Genomic DNA, 17,901 nt, shown 5'->3' with positions numbered 1-17,901 from the left:
TACTGCCTGAGGGAGTGGTGGAGGAACAGATTCCTGCATCATTTACAAAGTACCTTAATGAGCACTTGAATTGGCAGGCATAGAAGGACCCCCCCCCCCCCCCCCCGGCAGATACTGGAATTTCAAGCAACACACATAAAAATTGCTGGTGAACGCAGCAGGCCAGGCAGCATCTATAGGAAGAGGTACAGTTGACGTTTTGGGCCGAGAGACTTCGTCAGGACTAACTGAAAGAAGAGATAGTAAGAGATTTGAAACAGGGAGGGGGAGATTAGAAAATCTACACATGATGTGTTGGAAATTAGCGTAGATTGGTACTTGATGGAAAAAATGGAATGGGATGCATAACCTATTTCTGTACTAAATTCCTATATTCTGTTTGGAAAGTGCCTATTTAGGCCACATTGCCTACATCCATTCTACCCCTTCCACTTTCTACATCAGTACAATCCAGTTTATTGTGGTGCCTGCCTCTCTCAGTGGTCCGCTGAGGCAGAAAATTAAAACACAACTGATTTCTCTGAATGATAACTTGGAACCTTTTTGATGCAGAAAGTGATACAAACTGTCAAGTCCCATTGGGAACAGGTTAGGCAGCCAGGCTTCATAGCAAAACCACATAATCAAACTAGGAATCACTTCCTATGTTGCTTGCATTCTTCCACCTATTTGTGAGCAGTTAACCCAAGAATGTGCTATAGTAAATAGCCTTAAGTATATTATTTTATGGAGATTTGGCCAGTCAGTTCTGAGCTAAATCTGTGATTTTTTTTCTCTTTTTCTTTGTACACATTGAACTTGAGTTTGCATTAGGTAGCCAGTGCCTACGTCTGTGCATGTGAAATTTAAAATGTACTTTTGCCTTGCCCTTGGATGCTCCTTTTCCACTTCTCCCACCTTTTCCCACCTCACTTTTTCCTACTAATTGTGGCAGACTTTCAGCTGTTCTGTTTAATTACTTTCACCATTCCATCTTTAGAAATGTTGAACCTATTTCACCATTCTTTCAGTTTTTTATAATTGTTTCTGTTATATGCTGATGTGAATATTAATTCTTGGAGATGATTGAGGATTTGAACTACTTTTGTTACTTGGCTCTTTGGTTATGCTTGTTAGATTGTACATTTAATTCACTGAAATCTAGGCTGATAGTCAGAATTGGTGAGGCCGCCCAAAATGGGTCACTGCAGCAAGTGCGAGTTAACCCTGACTATCACAGGTGATCTAAAGCCTAGTCAAGGATCAGATTTCAAAGAGCATTATACAGTTAGAGGTTATGCCTTGAGCAGCTGGACAACGGGGTGTGCAGGAATTCGGAGCGCAGGGTTGCAGTGGTTAGAAATAGTGCAAGGTTACAGGGATTTGAAGTTGATGGGAAATTTAAAATTCAGGCCATCAGCGAAGATCAAGGTCAAAATTGTTTATTGCCATATGTGCAAGTATATGTATCCACAGGTGCAATGAAACACTTCCTTGCAGTATCACAGACTTGTAGCGTCATATAAGGAGAATTCACAAGAGAAACGTGAATCAAACAATTTATATACAGCCTTCACAAGAAAACCCAAGTAGAACCAAAAAAGTCTATTTAACGCAGCAAACTGGTTATAGTGTTGTAGATTGTAGTGATGAAGGTTTTGCTAGTTTGGGTAAATGGGTCTTGTTCTGAGGTAGAATGCTGACAAATTTTTTAGATTCTGGTGGAAAATGTCCAGAGAAAAGTCAACCAAGAGTGTATTGAAATAGTGAAACTTAGGTGCAATGACATCTGACTGGGTGATAACTTGAGAGGTGGGAGTTGCTGATTCCTTTAAGCCATTGAGTTTATTCCAGTTCACAACAATCCTGTTATCCAACTTGTTTTCCCTGTCATGTATTATGAATTGTGTGATTGAAATAGGCTTTCCCAATATTTCTTTAGAAAGAAACTGCCTGCCGTCTTTCTAGTTTGGCAGAAATTAGTCCAATAGTTTTAAAATGAGTATAGCAATCAAGAGATTTTTTTTGTTTAGAAATACAGCGCGGAGCCACGCCACCCAGCAGCCCACCAACTTAACCCAAATAGCTGGATAATTTATAATGACCAATTAACATGCCAACCGTTCCACTGCATTGCGTCTTTGGACTGGGAGGAAACTGGAGCACCTGGTGGAAACCCATACGCACTCGGGAAGAACATGCAAACCTTATATAGGATGCCGGAATTGAACTCCAAACCCTGATGCCCTAAGCTGTAATAGCATCACACTAACCACAACGTTATCGTTGTGCTCCAGTGATCATGGTTAAGTCCTTATTTCACATTCCTTTAGGTCATTGAGTCTTTGCCAGTTCACAACAATCCCTTTTTCCCTTTGGTGAGAAGTGAATTGTCCTTTGTGTAATTGTAAAATTAAACACTTGATCCTTTTCAATATTGGAAGTAGTGATGTGAGCATGGCAGAAAATCTTTTTACGGTAATGAATATAAATATTAGATCGATGACACAGTCGTGTGTCAGAAATATTTATTACAGCACCAGTGACCTGGGTTCAGTTCCAGCTGCTCCCTGTAAGGACTTGGTATGTTCTCCCAGTGACTGTGTGGGTTTCCTCCAGGTACCCTGGTTTCCCCTCACATTCCAAAGATGCATGGGTTAGTAGGTTAGTTGGTCACATGGGTGTAATTGGGCAGTGCAGGCTCATTGGACCAGAAGGATACCTCTAAATAAATAATGATATGCACCAAGCCAAGGGATGAGTAAAAGTTTGGTCAAAGGATAGGCATGTTGATATTATATTCCGTGTTAGCATCTGGAAGTTTTGACCATTTATGGGGTGACATAAGTTTTTTTTAATGCCATTATTGGTCATTGAACATTGGAGTGATGGTTAGTAGGCATGTTCGTTAAGGTATTGCCAGAAGAATTTTGAATTAAGTTTATAATTGTGAACAGTTATTTTGAAGAATTTTGAAAAATAGTGTATGAGCAGTTCTTTGCTGAAAGCTGGGGCTGTGACAGCATGGGGGTGAGTGAGTTTTCTTTTTGATAGGAAGCTTGTAAGGTCTTGACATAATGTAAGGTGGCATACTGAAGATGCATTTTTTTTCAAACCTGATAAATTTAAGAGTCCAGTGTTTCTGAAATCACTTTCCTGGTTTTAGTGGTTATAGGTTAATACAAACTCGGGTTCTGATATTTTAAACTCTGCACATTAAGCTTCAGTTTGATTTGATTATTGGTAAATAAAGTTCTTAAACTATATATTTGGAATTGCACAGATTTTGTTTTCATTGTTTTACGTCCACTTTTGATTATTGGATCTTCCAATTGGCTTTGTATGGGTTGGTCTTATTCAATGAATTATGTCTTGCAGCATGTTTGAAAGAAGAAAATGTTACCGCATTGGATTTAAGTAATCCACATGATGAGCTATGGTGCTCTTCAAAATACACTTGCTGTAATGTTTTTCCTCTCTACAACAAAAGGGTGCAGGTTCCTTCCGGACACCTCATCCAAGTATTTTTTGAGTGACAGTGGATGTTTGATCTGGACATTTTAATTAATTTTGGTTTTCGTTAGTGGATGTTCTTAATTTGGGTTTATTGATAGAAAATTTTAACATCATTCAGCTTTGAGGCATTTTTTGCTGTTATTCCTCTCCAAATATATGCAATGATGCAACTGCAAAATTGCCTAGGTTTAGATTAGCATACATTATGGCGATGTCTCAAATTTCCTACATGAAAACTAATATTACAATGAAAGACTGACAAAGGCTCTCCAGTTCTGTTTTCCTGTCCATGTTAGCTGATCCAAACAGTTTAAAGATCTCAGGGAAAAATATTTTGTAAAATAGTAACATAGAATGTCACTTTGTTAAGACCTTGTGGTAACAGCTATAATTTTTTTGGTTTTTCTATGGACTATGATGAGTCACAAGTTTTAAGAACAGTACACTAAAATGAAGGTGCTGGAAGTACTCGACAGGTCACATAGCAGTGGAGATGGTTCAAGTCTGATATTTTACCAACAGTAGGAAGTGTTAGGAATTAAATGTTTTGAGTTGGTGAAGTTGGTGGATAAGGAGAACCAAGAGTATGCAGGGCAATGAAGATCTAGGAACACTACTGACATTAAAACCTTAGTGGACCCTTTCAATTTTGGCAGCTTCATCTGGAGGTGCTGCAGTGGAACAAGGAAGAGGGAGATACAATTTTGACCAGGTCATCCTCACCCTACTTAAAAGCCACTTGCAGATGATCTAGGGACAAGCCTTTACCCCCTCTCAACTGGGACTACCAGTTCCTGTCACTAGTCTTATCTTCACTCTTATCACAGGCAGAGCCTCCATTCTTGATGTTATCTATGACTTAAAAGTGCTTATGATTTCCAACTTGGCCTGACTTTGAAATATTCTCACTCCAGATGCTCTCAAACCTGAATATTTACAGTATTTTAAATTTATTTTCATTATTTGAAGTACTTAATATATTAAATTTGATGTGACTAAGTTCTGAGAGATATTTGGTCAAATCTGGCTTTAAAGCTGGAAGTACAATGTTGGCAACTGCACAAAATATTAAACCCTGATTATAGCGCTTCTCTATTCACAGTGTATAAATTCACTGGGAATGTGGTTTTGTCTATCCAAGGACAAATACAAGTTAGTATTCATTATAGTTCTCCATTATTTACTTTTCTCTCACACCCTTTTATTAAATCTTTTAGTGACCAACTAATTGAAAATGTAAACATTTACAGCAGTAAAGATGACAGCACCATGTTGTGTTGTGTAAGCAGGGATTTTTTGATTGCAAGTAGGAGCAAACTTAGTGTTTTTTTTCATGGTAATTTGGGTTCAATCTGGACCTCTGGTTTCTTTTAGCAGGTCACAGATGTGTGCATAAGTAGGTTAATTGGCTATTTAAATTGCCCGTAATGAGAAGGTAAAAGGTAAAATCTGGTGGTAATTGATGTGAACATGGGGAGAATAGGTTACATGGAAAATAATGGGAATGGGATTCCTTTGTGAATGCTAAAACTTGATGGGCTTTCATTTTGTAGGGAAATGAACTCTGTGGCTTAGCTACTTGGATAATTTTTAAACAATTTCAGATTTTATAGGTTACAGGTATTGAGCATAACCTCAATACTGTTCATGCGTTTTTTCTTTCTGGCTAGCAACTTGTACATTAGTGGGGTTTTTTTGGATGCCTCAGCTTGTCTAATTATGGGGGTGATATGAGGTAAAGCACATTTATGTAGCCATGATCTGAGACTTGCTGTCTGAAAGGGTGGTGAGGCATATTAAAACTGGTTTCAAGAGTCCTGTAGTTTTGACAATCAGTTTCTCCTTTGGCTTCTCCCACTTCCTCTAAACTAAAGGTGTAGCCACAGGCGCCTGTATGGGTCCCAGCTATACCTGCCTTTTCGTTGGCTTTGTGGAACAATCCATGTTCCAAGCCTATACTGGTATCTGTCCCCCCTCTTCTCCTTCGCTACGTTGACAACTGCATTGGCACTGCTTCCTGCACGCGTGCTGAGAGCTCGTTGACTTCATTAACTTTGCCTTCAACTTTCACCCTGCCCTCAAGTTTACCTGGTTCATTTCCGACACCTCCCTCCTCTTTCCTGATCTTCCTGTCTCTCTTTGGAGACAGCTTATTTACTGATATCTACTCTCACAGGCCTATGGACTCTCACAGCTACCTGGACTATTCCTCTTCCCACCCTGTCTCTTGCAAAAATGCCATCCCTTTCTCGCAATTCCTCGGTCACCGCTGCATCTGCTCTCAGGATGAGGCTTTTCATTCCAGGACGAAGGAGATGTCTTCCGTTTTTAAAGAAAGAGGATTCCCTTCCTCCACCATCAACTCTGCTCTTAAACGCATCTCTCCCATTTCACGCACATCTGCTCTCACCCCATCCTTCTGCCACCCCACTAGGAATGGGGTTCCCCTTGTCCTCACCTACCACCCCACCAGCCTCCGGGTCCAACGTATAATTCTCCGTAACTTCTGCCACCTCCAACGGGATCCCACCACCAAGCACATCTTTCCTCTCTTCTCCCCCCCCCCCCCTGCTTTCCGCAGGGATCGTTCCCTACACGACTCACTTGTTCATTCGGTTCCCCCCATCCCTTCCCACCGATCTCCCTCCCGGCACTTATCCTTGTAAACGGAACAAGTGCTACACATGCCCTTACGCTTCCTCCCTCACCACCATTCAGGGCCCCAGGCAGTCCTTCCAGGTGAGGCGACACTTCACCTGTGAGTTGGCTGGGGTGATATACTGCATCTGGTGCTCCTGGTGTGACCTTCTATGTATTGGCGAGACCCGACGCAGGCTGGGAGACGGTTTTGCTGAACACCTACGCTCTGTCCGCCAGAGAAAACAAGATCTCGCAGTGGCCACACATTTTAATTCCACATCCTATTCCCATTCTGATATGTCTATCCACGGCCTCTACTGTCAAGATGAAGCCACACTCAGGTTGGAGGAACAACACCTTATATTCCGTCTGGGTAGCCTCCAACCTGATGTCATGAATATTGACTTCTCTAACTTCCGTTAATGCCTGTCCTCCCCTTCACACCCCATCCCTTATTTATTTATTTTATATATTTTTAAAATTTTGTTCCCCTTTTTTTCTCTTTTCTTTCTTTGTCCCTCTCACTATAATTCCTTGCCTGCTTTCCACCCTCCGGGCTCCCCTCCCCCTCCCTTCTCCTTTTCCCCAGGCTTCCTGTCCCATGATCCTCTCTCTTCTCCAGCTCTTAGATCCGATCCACCCCTCCCCTCCTGTCTTCTATCATTTCAGATCTCCCCCTCCCCCTCCCACTTTCAAATCTCTTACTATCTCTTCTTTCAGTTAGCCCTGACAAAAGGTCCTGACCTGAAACGTCAACTGTACCTCTTCCTATAGATGCTGCCTGGCCTGCTGTGTTCACCGGCATTTTTTGTGGGCATTGCTTGAATTTCTAGCATCTGCAGATTTCCTTGTGTCAATGGAATAGGCTTCATCTTTTACAGCCACGTGGCAGGATTGACCCTGATTTCGTCTTGTTATTGTGTTGGTTAAAAGGCTGGTATTTCCTGTTTAATTGTAGTTTGTTCTAGAAACATGATTTCATCTCTTTGACACTTAAGGAGTCATGCCCCAAAAAGAAAATGCAATAAAGATTCTACCTTCCAACTTCAGATTGCATAGAAGCTAGTGTTTCTGCTGAAAGCAATTTTATACTGGAGAGATGGCATGATTTTGTTTTTGTGTTGTGGATGAATATTCCATCCAAACCTGAGTTAATGAAAGGGTGAATGAAGTTGCAATTGTTTGATCAGAATTTTATATCGCCTCATCACACTTTCAGTTCAGAATCCTCCGAAAATGTCCTTGTTTCTAAGAGTGCATATTGGTTATCTTATCTATTTTAAGTTACTTTGCAAATCATATACAGAAACTTCATCTACAAGAGCTCAATGATTTTGTTGTGGTTCTACAGTTAGATGTAGATCAATGTTTGCTTAAAAAATCTTTAATCTCTAATCTTGATAGATTAGGAAATTTTGGCTGCAATATCCTTGACACCAATTTGTCTCAATCAAGAAGAAGGGTGGGGGTGGAGTCTGGACAAGTTTTCCCCTGAATGAAGAGATATCAACCCTGCAGAACATGAATGCAATTGGATTTTATAGCATGAATTCGACCTTCATTATGATGTCCCTTTAAGTACAGTATTTCAATGTAATTAATTCTTCTAAGCTTTGTCAATTTAATATTTAAAAAGAAAAATTGCTAAATTGATTAGAGCAGTTAAGATAGAACACTTTAATTCTTGAGGTGTAGCTTTTAGTTATTAATGCTGAAATAAATAAGGATTTTAAAAGTACAGTTGCTTTGTAATTCAAATTTTAATGAGCAGTGGTTGACTGTTGTTCCTTGAGCTGCTGTATCATTAATGAAGACAAGGGTGTGCTGACCTTTGGGCTTGGCTGCACCTTGGAATCTCAAGGTAGTACTTGGTTACATGTATGTACTTGGATAATAAATTTACTTTGAACTTTGGAATTTCCTGTTTTATAATCATTGTTTATTCCATTAATCCAATATTTTGCCCATTAGTACATTAATTACTCTGCCTACAGAGTTCATTGGAAGATGATTCCAAAGCCATGGCTCTTGAGGTAAGACATTCCTTATCTGTGATAAAATAGCCAATTCCTTAAGGTGGGAAGTGCTACCCTGTCAAGCCATCTCAGAATTTTCCCTGGTATTTGTGCAGTTACTCTTCATTCTAAAAGTAATGAATATACATAAAGGCAACTAACTCTCTCTTTATAGAGCAGCTCCTTTATCACAGGAACTTACTAGTGATGCTTTTGAGAATTGCCTCTAAAGTAGTATATATATCCTTAAATGCACGCAGAGCTATGTACCTTTCTCCAAATACAACCTGACTAATTCACTGTATAATCAAACAAGACTTCATTTCCTCTCCTTTTATTACAAGACCTTTTTTTTATTTCTTTGCTTTATCTGCATACTTGTTAATTCTTGTGCAAAGAATCCAGATCCCATTTGTAGCTACCTCTGCTGTCTTTTCATTTAAATAATATCCCGTTTTGTATTACTAAAGTAGAGAACCCCTCATTCCTCCTCAATCTATGCTATGTTTTAACTTGTTTATGTCATTAAGATTACCATCAGCACAGGAGCACCACAGGGATGTGTGCTTAGCCCCTTACTCTACTTGCTTTACACCTATGACTATGGCTAAGTACATCTCCAACACCGGATACAAGTTTGCTGATGATACCACTTGGCCATATCAAAGGAGGTGATGAATCAGCATACAGGATAGAGATTGAAAATTTGGCTGAGTGATGTAATAATAGCTTCTCACTCAATGTCAGATCAAGGAACTGATTGTAGACTTAATTGTGTACAGTTCTGGTCACCGAATTATAGGAAAGATGTCAATAAAATTGAGAGAGTACAGAGGAGGTTTACTAAAATGTTGCCTGGGTTTCATCTCCTAAGTTACAGAGAAAGGTTGAACAAGTTAGGTCTTTATTCTTTGGAGCATAGAAGGTTGAGGGGGGACTTGATAGAGGTGTTTAAAATTATGAAGGGGATTGATAGAGTTGACATGGTTAGACTTTTTCCATTGAGAGTGGGGAAGATTCGAACAAGAGGACATGGGTTGAGAGTTAGAGGACACAAGTTTAGGGGTAACATTAGGGGAAATTTCTTTACTCAGAGTGGTAGCTGTGTGGAATGAGCTTCCAGCAGAAGTGGTTGAGGCAGGTTCTATGTTGTCATTTAAAGTTAAGTTGGATAGATATATGGACAGGAAAGGAATGGAGGGTTATGGGCTGAGTGCAGGTTGGTGGGACTAGGATAGGGTAAGAGTTTGGCACGGACTAGAAGGGCTGAGATGGCCTGTTTCCATGCTGTAATTGTTATATGGTTACTTTAGGAGAGGGAAACTGTAGGTTCATGAGCCAGTACTCATCAGAGGATCAATAACTCCAAATTTCTGCGTGTCACTATCTCAGAGGACCTGTTCTGGACCCATCATATAATTGCGAACAAAGCACAACAGGGCCCCTACTTCCTCAGGAATTTGTGGAGTTTCAGCATATCGCCAAAAACCTTGGCAAACTTCTATAGTTATGTGCTGGGAAGTGTTGACTGGTTACATTACAGCCTGGTATGGGAGCATCAATGCTTTTGAGCGGAAAATCCTACAAAGGTAGTGGGTTTGGCCCAGTACATCACAGGTAAATCCATCATCAAACATCCTCACTGCCCAGGCTGCGCTCTTGCTTACTGCTGCAATCAGGTAGAAGGTGCAGGTGTCTCAGGACTCATGCCACCAGGTTCAAGAGCAGTTACTAACCTTCAGCCACCAGGCTCTTGAACACAAAGGGATAACTACACTATGTTTGTTGTTCTCACAACCAGTGGTCTCACTTCAAGGCCTCTTGATCTTGTTATTTTATGTTATTTCATACTGTTTATTTGCTATTTATTTATATTTGCATAGTTTATTGTTTTGATCTTGTTTACAGTTACTGTTGAAAAGATTTTAGAAGTATGCTGGTGGGGAAAAAGAATCTCAGGGTTGCATGTGGTGACATGCATGAACAGATAATAAATTTTACTTTGAACTTTGAGGATAGATTGTAAATATTTAAGGCTCCATCACTGAACCCTGAGGCACTCTACTAGTTACTTGCCAACCTGAAAAGGATCTGTTATCCCAGCTATTTTCTCTTGGTTGACATATCCTCTGTCCATGCTGATAGGTTACTCCTAATTCCCGTACTTTTTCAAGCTTAATGCAGCATCTTTTTTGTATGCCTTATGGAAATAGAACTTGTACTACTTGTCCCCTCCTACCCACCCTACTTACTATATAAAGAACTAAATTTGTCATTTCACCTAAATAAAGCATTTTAAATCAGATTATATAGGTACTGCCATGCTTTTAGAAAATAATAAATCAAATTATGCTTTCCCAATGTTGTGAGATGAGAGGTGTATAACTTCTCCACTTTTCATATACAATGACCAATCAACCTACTAACTAGTAGATCTTTGGACCACGGGAGGAGAGTGGAGCACCCAGAAGAAATCCACATACACACGGGAAGAATGTACAACTTTCTTACAAAAGATGCTGGAACTGAACTCTGAATTCCATTCTGACCTGTAATAGTGTCGCACTAACTGCTATGTTACCATTGTTCCTATCCTGTGGTTTTTATTCACATGTTGTCATTCGGAATTGTTGGAAAGATTATTCCGATGAGGTAGGAGGTGGGAATAGGATGCATGTGAAATCTGACAGGGCTTGTAGGCCAAACCTTCCTACAAAGTGAAACCTGACATGAATGGCTGTGATGCTTCACTCCCAGATGAGCTCAACACCTTTTATGCACTCTTTAAAAGGGAGAGTAAAACTACAGCTATGAGGATCCCTGCAGCATCCAGTAACCCTATGATCTGTGTCTAGGAGGCTGACATCACAATATTTTTCAAGAGGGTGAATCCTCCCATGTGACAGGCCCCAATACTGTACCTGGTAGGACTCTGAAAACCTGTGCCAACCAACTGGCGGGGACATTTTTAGTCTCTCATTGCTACAGTCAGAAGTTCCTATGTGCTTCAAAAGGGCTACAATTATACCAGTGCCCAAGAAGAGCAGGGTGAGCTGCCTTAATGACTGTCGTCCAGTAGCACTTGTATCTACGGTGATGAAGTGCTTTGAGAAGTTGGTTATTGCTAGAATCAACTCCCCGTCTAAACAATGCCCTGGACCTCCTGCAATTTGCCTATTGCCACAATGTATCTACAGTGGATGTGATCTCATTGGCTCTTCATGCAGCCTTGGATCACCTGGACAGTACTAATTCTTGAATCAGGCTGCTGTTTACTGACTAGAGCTCAGTGTTGAATACAATCTTTCCTGCAGTTCTGATCAAAAAAAAAACACTCCAAAACCTTGGTCTCTGTACCTCCCTCTGCAACTGGATCCTTGACTCCCTCACTAGAAGACCATAGTCTATGCGGATTGGAAATAACATCTCTACCTCGCTAATAATCAACACTGGCACACCTCAAGGAAATGTGCTTAGTCCACTGCTCTGTTCCCTACACCCATAATTGTGTGGCCCAAATGCCATCTATAAATTTGCTAACTACACAGCTATCATTGGCAGAATTTCAGATGATGATATGATGATGATGATGAGATAGATCAGCTGGCTGAGTGGTGTCACAGCAACAACCTGGTATTCAACATTAAGACCAAAGAATTGATTGTGGACTTCAGATAAGATAAGGGAACACGCACCAGTCCTCATCAAGAGATCAGAAGTGGAAAGGGTGATCAATTTCAGATTCCTGGATGTCAGTATCGTTTAAGGATCTATCCTGGGCCCAACATATCGATGCAATTGCAAAGGTGGTGTGACAGCAGGTATATTTCATTTAGGAGTTTGAGGAGATTTGGTAGGTCACTGAAGACCCTTGCCAATTTCTACAGATGTACCATGGAGAGCATTCTAACTGGCTGCATCACTCTCTGGTGGGGGTGAGGGTCACTGCACAGGATCAAGTAAGCTGCATAAAGTTGTAATCACAGTCAGCTCCATGGGCACTAGGCTTCCCAGCATTTAGGATATCTTCAAGGAGTGATGCCTCAAAAAGGAGGCATCCATCATTAAGGACCTCCACTACCCAGGAAGTGCCGTCTTCTCGTTGCTACCATCAGGGAGGAGGTACAGGAGTCTGAAGGCACATACTCAAACGATTCAGGAATAGCTTCTTCACAACTGCCAACAGATCTCTGAAAGAACATTGAACCCATGAGCACTATCTCACTACTTTATTTCTCATTTTGCACTACTTATTAAATTTTTAATATACAGGTGTATACTTACTGTAATTTAGTTATTTTGTACTGCATATGCCAGTGATATTAAACCTGATTCTGTCTAAAAATTCAAAAACCGAAATGTCAGCAGTTCAGACATATTCGTCCCCCTTTGCTTCATACTCAGTCAAACCACCTCTTGCAGCGATGACAGCCAGTAGTCTATTTGGATTAATCTCTATTAGCTTTACACAATGTGATTGCCCATTCCTCCTTGAAAAATTGTTCAAGTTGTGCCGGGTTATTTGGGGAGCACCTGTGGACAGCAATTTTGAGGTCATGCTGGAGATGTTTGATCGGGTTAAGGTTGGAACCCTGGCTAGGCCACTCAAGAACATCAATTTTCTTCATTTGAAACCATTCCATTGTTACTCTGGCAGTGTGCTTTGGGTCATTGTCCTGCTGAAAGACTAACTTCCTCCCTGGTTTTAAGCTTTCTATCAGAGGCCATCAGGTTTTTATCCAGGATTGCTGTATTTAACAGCATTCACCTTTCCGTCAATTCTGAAGAGATTTCCAGTCCCTGTTGCTGAAAAGCATCCCCATAGCTGCTTGGTGTGACGTGGCTGATGCAAAGTATTAGATTTACACCACATGTATTGCTTAGTGTTGAGGCCAAAGTGTTCCATTTTAGTCTCAGCTGAACACAAGACATTCTTCCACATCTTTATAGTATCTTCTAAGTGATGCTTTGCAAAGTCTTTACAGGCAAGGGTATACATTTTTTATATATATAGTCAAAATTGCTGCTTGCCACTCTTCCACAAGTACCCTTTTTGTGCAAAGCTTTGGAGATTGGAGCCATGAATTTCATTTCCAGTTGCAGCCATTGACTTCTGCAGCTCACTCGGAGTGACTGTTGGAGTCACAGTAGTCTCTCTGACAAGTTCTATTCATCTTCAGTGACTTAGTTTAGAGGAGCAGCCTAATCAAGACAGTCTAGCTGTGATTTAAAAAAAATAATACACTTGCACTGACCTCAAAGGCAAGAAAGCTCTCCAATCATACATCAGGCCTGATTATAGAAACAATTTCTGGGGAATCCCTGCAGTGCTGTTTGTGTTATTGGTCTCTGCCATGTACAGATATCGATACACTTGGTCAGGTTACCTTTCCTCCTCCAAGGTTTCTTTACCAGTACCACCTTGCTGAACTACTTTGGCTGCTGTATATAACATCTATCTTTACAACTTTCTTTGTGTTTTTAAATACTTCCCAGTTGTTTAGTGTCGAGTTTTGTTTACTATTGGTTTTATTAAGTTGTATGCGATATTTTGCTGGGTTAAAGGTGCTGTAATAGTTGTCTCACAGGTATTTGCATTGTAACGTTTTTTTTGCATGTTATCGAGACTGGTTTAGTAAGTTTGACTGTTAGTTTATATTCATGGTAAAGAGCTTGATTGTACAAGCAGAAATAAATTGTTTTTGATTAAAGGGTAACTGCAATCTTTGTATTAGTGCTAATATTTTTAAGCAATTTGAGGTAATAAGGGGTCAATATAACACTATGTAAATGGACATGTGTGCCTGATAAAGTAATATATCATGCATCTCGAGTTTGATTTTTTTTAATGTATACACAGTAATTTGTGGAGTTGCAAATAGGCCTGACCTGTACAGCAGCAGAAGGAAGCGGATGATGGTTACATCTTGGAGGAATAACCAGGCTGTCGGTCCTCCTCTAGCTGTGGCTTCATCAAATAGGAGTTGCGATTTTATTGCTTTTTCTTAAGTTTCCTCTCAGAAGCAGTTCTTAGTAGCAGGAAATCATGTCAAGAACACCTCTCTTTGCTTTTCTCTCAGTCAGGGTCATTATTGTTGAACTGGTCCATGGTTTGTGAGATCTTGGTGATGCTAGTGCTGAGGAATTTTGGGGTGAGGTTTCTTGCTGGTGTTTCCTCTTCTCCATCCATGTTCTCAGATTCACCCACTTCTGTCAATTCTGGAAGCTCTTTGTTATTAAGGCTCTCACCATGAGAATGCAATAACTCTTCAACATCGGCATCATTAAGCCTGGTTTATACTTCTGCGTCAACGCGTCGCCGTAAGTTCTATGTTGCCACAAAGCTGATGCGGAACTATACGCGACAGCCTGCATTGCTGCGACGCGCACCTCTCCCAAAATGTAACTGCGCGTTGCGGCAACGCAAACTGTAAGAACTGTGATTGGTCCACTTGGTAGCATCGCATTTCTTCCTACGCTGCAATAGCTTCCCATTGAGCGACTGAAGGGGCAGGGAAGGAATTCTGACTTCAATGCTTTCCATAAAGCTTTACAGACCTCCAAAATTATGGAGGACACATTTCGCTTTTACGAATAAAGACGATCGCTGCTTGTTTACCCCGAGAAAGAGTACCATGACCATGAAGCCTTGCGTGGGCAGGTGTGTGCACATGCGTGACATGCGCGAATTGCAAAGTGACGCAGACACACCAACGCACAAGTATAAATGCTCACAACGTGCGCAAGTCACTTGTGTAGGTAACGGCGTCCAGTTAACGCAGAAGTATAAATCAGGCTTTAACGTCCTCTAATCCTGCTTCATTGGCCAATTCAATGATGTTTTGGATGACTGATTCTGCCTGAAAATCTTAGGATGTTGTTACATGCTTCTGGCCAAAACTTTTTCCACACTCCACTCATGCTGCTCTGATATCCTCTACAACTTTCATGACGTTGTTTTTCCAAAATTGCCTGATGGATTGTTTGTCTTGACCTTTGGTTTCCTCTGCAAGTTGCTTGAATGTGGGACGAATGTGCGACAAATGTAGGCTTTAAAATTCAATATTACTCCTTGATCCATTGGTTGGGGTAATGAAGTGTTCGTTGGAAAGTAAACCACTTCTACAGGAATGCTGGTCCACTGCTTGTCAAGATTGTAGAGTTCATCATTTCAGGAGCTTTGATCTTGTCTGCATCTTTTATAATTGTTCTGATCGTCACTGTAGCCAATTTGAAACGGGCGCCAACATCAATCTGACGCTCACCAGCTTCGAAATGCTGTATCACATGCAGTTTTACATCCATGCTAATACTTTTCCTAGACATCTTAGATGTACTTACCCTCACTGGATGTTGCAGGCTGGGTGAAAAAAATAGAATAAATTGGCAAAAGAGCAAGAACGTTTACATGTGAGGGATGCAGAACATGAAGTAATACATGATTAGCTGTGAGTGGCTCAGCATATGTAGAGCGCTTTCATGGGCTGATTGAATGTTTACTGTAGTGGTGACTGCTCTTGAGAAGTTTGTTTAGAGTGAATTTTTGTTATTTAAATAATTTTAGTAAAGAATTGAATAACGGCCTTGGAAAGAATCAGATTTGTGTGGGGTCTGAGTATAAAAATGTTGATTTTTAATTATCTAAAACATTTAGAAGGAAAATAGAGGCTGAAAGTGAAGGTTTTTGCACAAGTTGATCTATATTTTGGGTGGTGACAGAGGAAGAGAGGTGGATGAGTTGGGCAATGAGATTTGCTTCTGGTGAGGATTGTAGTAGATGCATTGCTTTGTTAAGGAAGCCTCTTGTTTCATGGTTTGATTTGGTTGTGTCATGCTTCATTGGTTCTTGAATATTAAGTTCTTCAGCACATGATGCAAGAGCTTTGACTCTGATTGCAATTTCTGCTTGTTAGAGTGTGCGTCATTATTCATGCTGAGTTATATTAGGGAAACCTTTGAAGTTGTTCACCGATTCAGGCTATAACTTTTATCAACAGCCATTCATCATTGTTACTTCACTTTATTCCAAATGGCTGTTGTAGTATTAATTGCATCCTTCATGGTGTACTATTTCCATCTAGCAATCGTTGATGGCGAATTGTTCTGCTTTCTTAATTTTGTGATGCATTGCATGATTCAAAAATGACCAATTCAGTGAGGACTGGACCAGTTCGTCTCAGCCCAAGACATAGACTACACATTCCCCTCCATAGATGCTTCCTGACTTGCTGAGTTTCTCCAGTATTTAGTCTGTGTTACTCAAGATGTCCGGCATCTGTAGAATGCCTTGTGTTTGTATAAATAATAAGCCCTTAATGTGGAAATGACACTTTAGTTCAGTATGTTTGCGGTGTTATGCAGCAAAAGGATCACCCTGTGGTTGCATTTGTGATGGACTCTGCATCAGCAATGGTTTCTTGATGACCAGGGTATTGTCAATGGGCCTTATTAGCGGAATGTTTGTTTGACATATTGCTGCTTTGCATATCTGTTGTACTTGCTGCCACTGTTGGCCAAATTTCAGATGGCACCAAGGAGGCGTACAAGGGAGGGAGGATAAGTGGCACTCAACATCAAGGCCAGGGGATTCTGGACTTCAGGGAAGGCAAATCAGGAGAACACACTAGTCAATGAAGCATCAATGGTGGAAGGGGTAAACTGCTTTAAGTTCCTGCATGTAAACATCTGAAGGGATCTATCCTGAGCCCAACACTGCAATCACGGACAAAGCACATCCTTCATTAGTACTTGAAGAAATTTGGTTTGTCATCAGTGATCATTTTTGTCATTATTGATTTTGTCATGATTCATTTGTCATCAAAGCACATCCTTCATTAGTACTTTGAGGAAATTTGGTTTGTCATCAGTGACTCTAGCAAACTTCTACACATGTATGATGAAGAACATTGTAACTAATTGTATTACAGCCTGGTATGGAGGCTCCAGTACACAGGATAGCAAGAGGCTGTGGACGGTTGTAGCGATGGTGAGGCGAGTTTGGGAAATGAGCCGAGATGGTTGCAGAATCGTTGCAGATGGAGTTCTGATGCTCATACAACTGGCCTGGGTGCAAGGTTGGATTGCTCTGGGCACTGAGCTGATTTGAAGAGCTTGAAAGTGGCTTCGGTCTGGGTGGTGAAATTTGGACCTGGAACGAGTTGCTGGACACCATGGTCTATGCCCTGAACTGATTTTGCTTGTTCTCGATGTTCACTCCTTTCACCAGGGCATTGGAGCCTTTCCTTTTTCCATTGTTTGCTCAATTTAAATGCCAGCCCAGATAGATTAAGAAGACAGGGTGTAGGTATCCGAGGTGAGAGCTGATTTCACACACCCTCCGTGATGGTCGCTCCTCTCTATGATGCTGAGGCTATGAAGACTGCCCTGGCTGCTATACTCTGTCTGCTAATTTGATGAACTGATAAGAGTGGCTTTGGGCCTACTCCTGGGTTCAGATTTGGGGACCCAATTTGAGTTCAGAATGTTGTTGTTTGCTTCAATTGTTTGCATGATTAGTGCTATTTTTCCTTTTTTTTTGTCTTAATTGGGTTCTTTAGGGTTTCTTGTTTTGTGGCTACCTACAAGCAAACAAATCTCAAGTTTGCATAATTTTTACATTCTTTGATAAATGTGCTTTAAATCTTTGAAATACTATATATTGCTGTGAGTTGGTATACCAAGTTATTGTAAATATTATGGAAATCAGTAAGCTTTGAATTTGCTGTTGGATTATAGTGAAGTGAATTAGATC

General features: G+C 40.7%; 1 protein-coding gene across 2 annotated transcripts in view; it reads left to right on the top strand.

The window, feature by feature from the left end:
• Positions 1-17,901, top strand: part of ggnbp2 (gametogenetin binding protein 2) — a 48,977-nt gene that overhangs the window by 4,134 nt on the left and 26,942 nt on the right. The gene's annotated exons all lie outside the window — the stretch shown is intronic.

Source organism: Mobula birostris, chromosome 25 (assembly GCF_030028105.1).
Source record: "Mobula birostris isolate sMobBir1 chromosome 25, sMobBir1.hap1, whole genome shotgun sequence".
NCBI classification, from domain to species: domain Eukaryota; kingdom Metazoa; phylum Chordata; class Chondrichthyes; order Myliobatiformes; family Myliobatidae; genus Mobula; species Mobula birostris.
The sequence above is the reverse complement of the archived record's forward strand: the minus strand, read 5'-3'. Positions and strand labels throughout refer to the sequence as shown.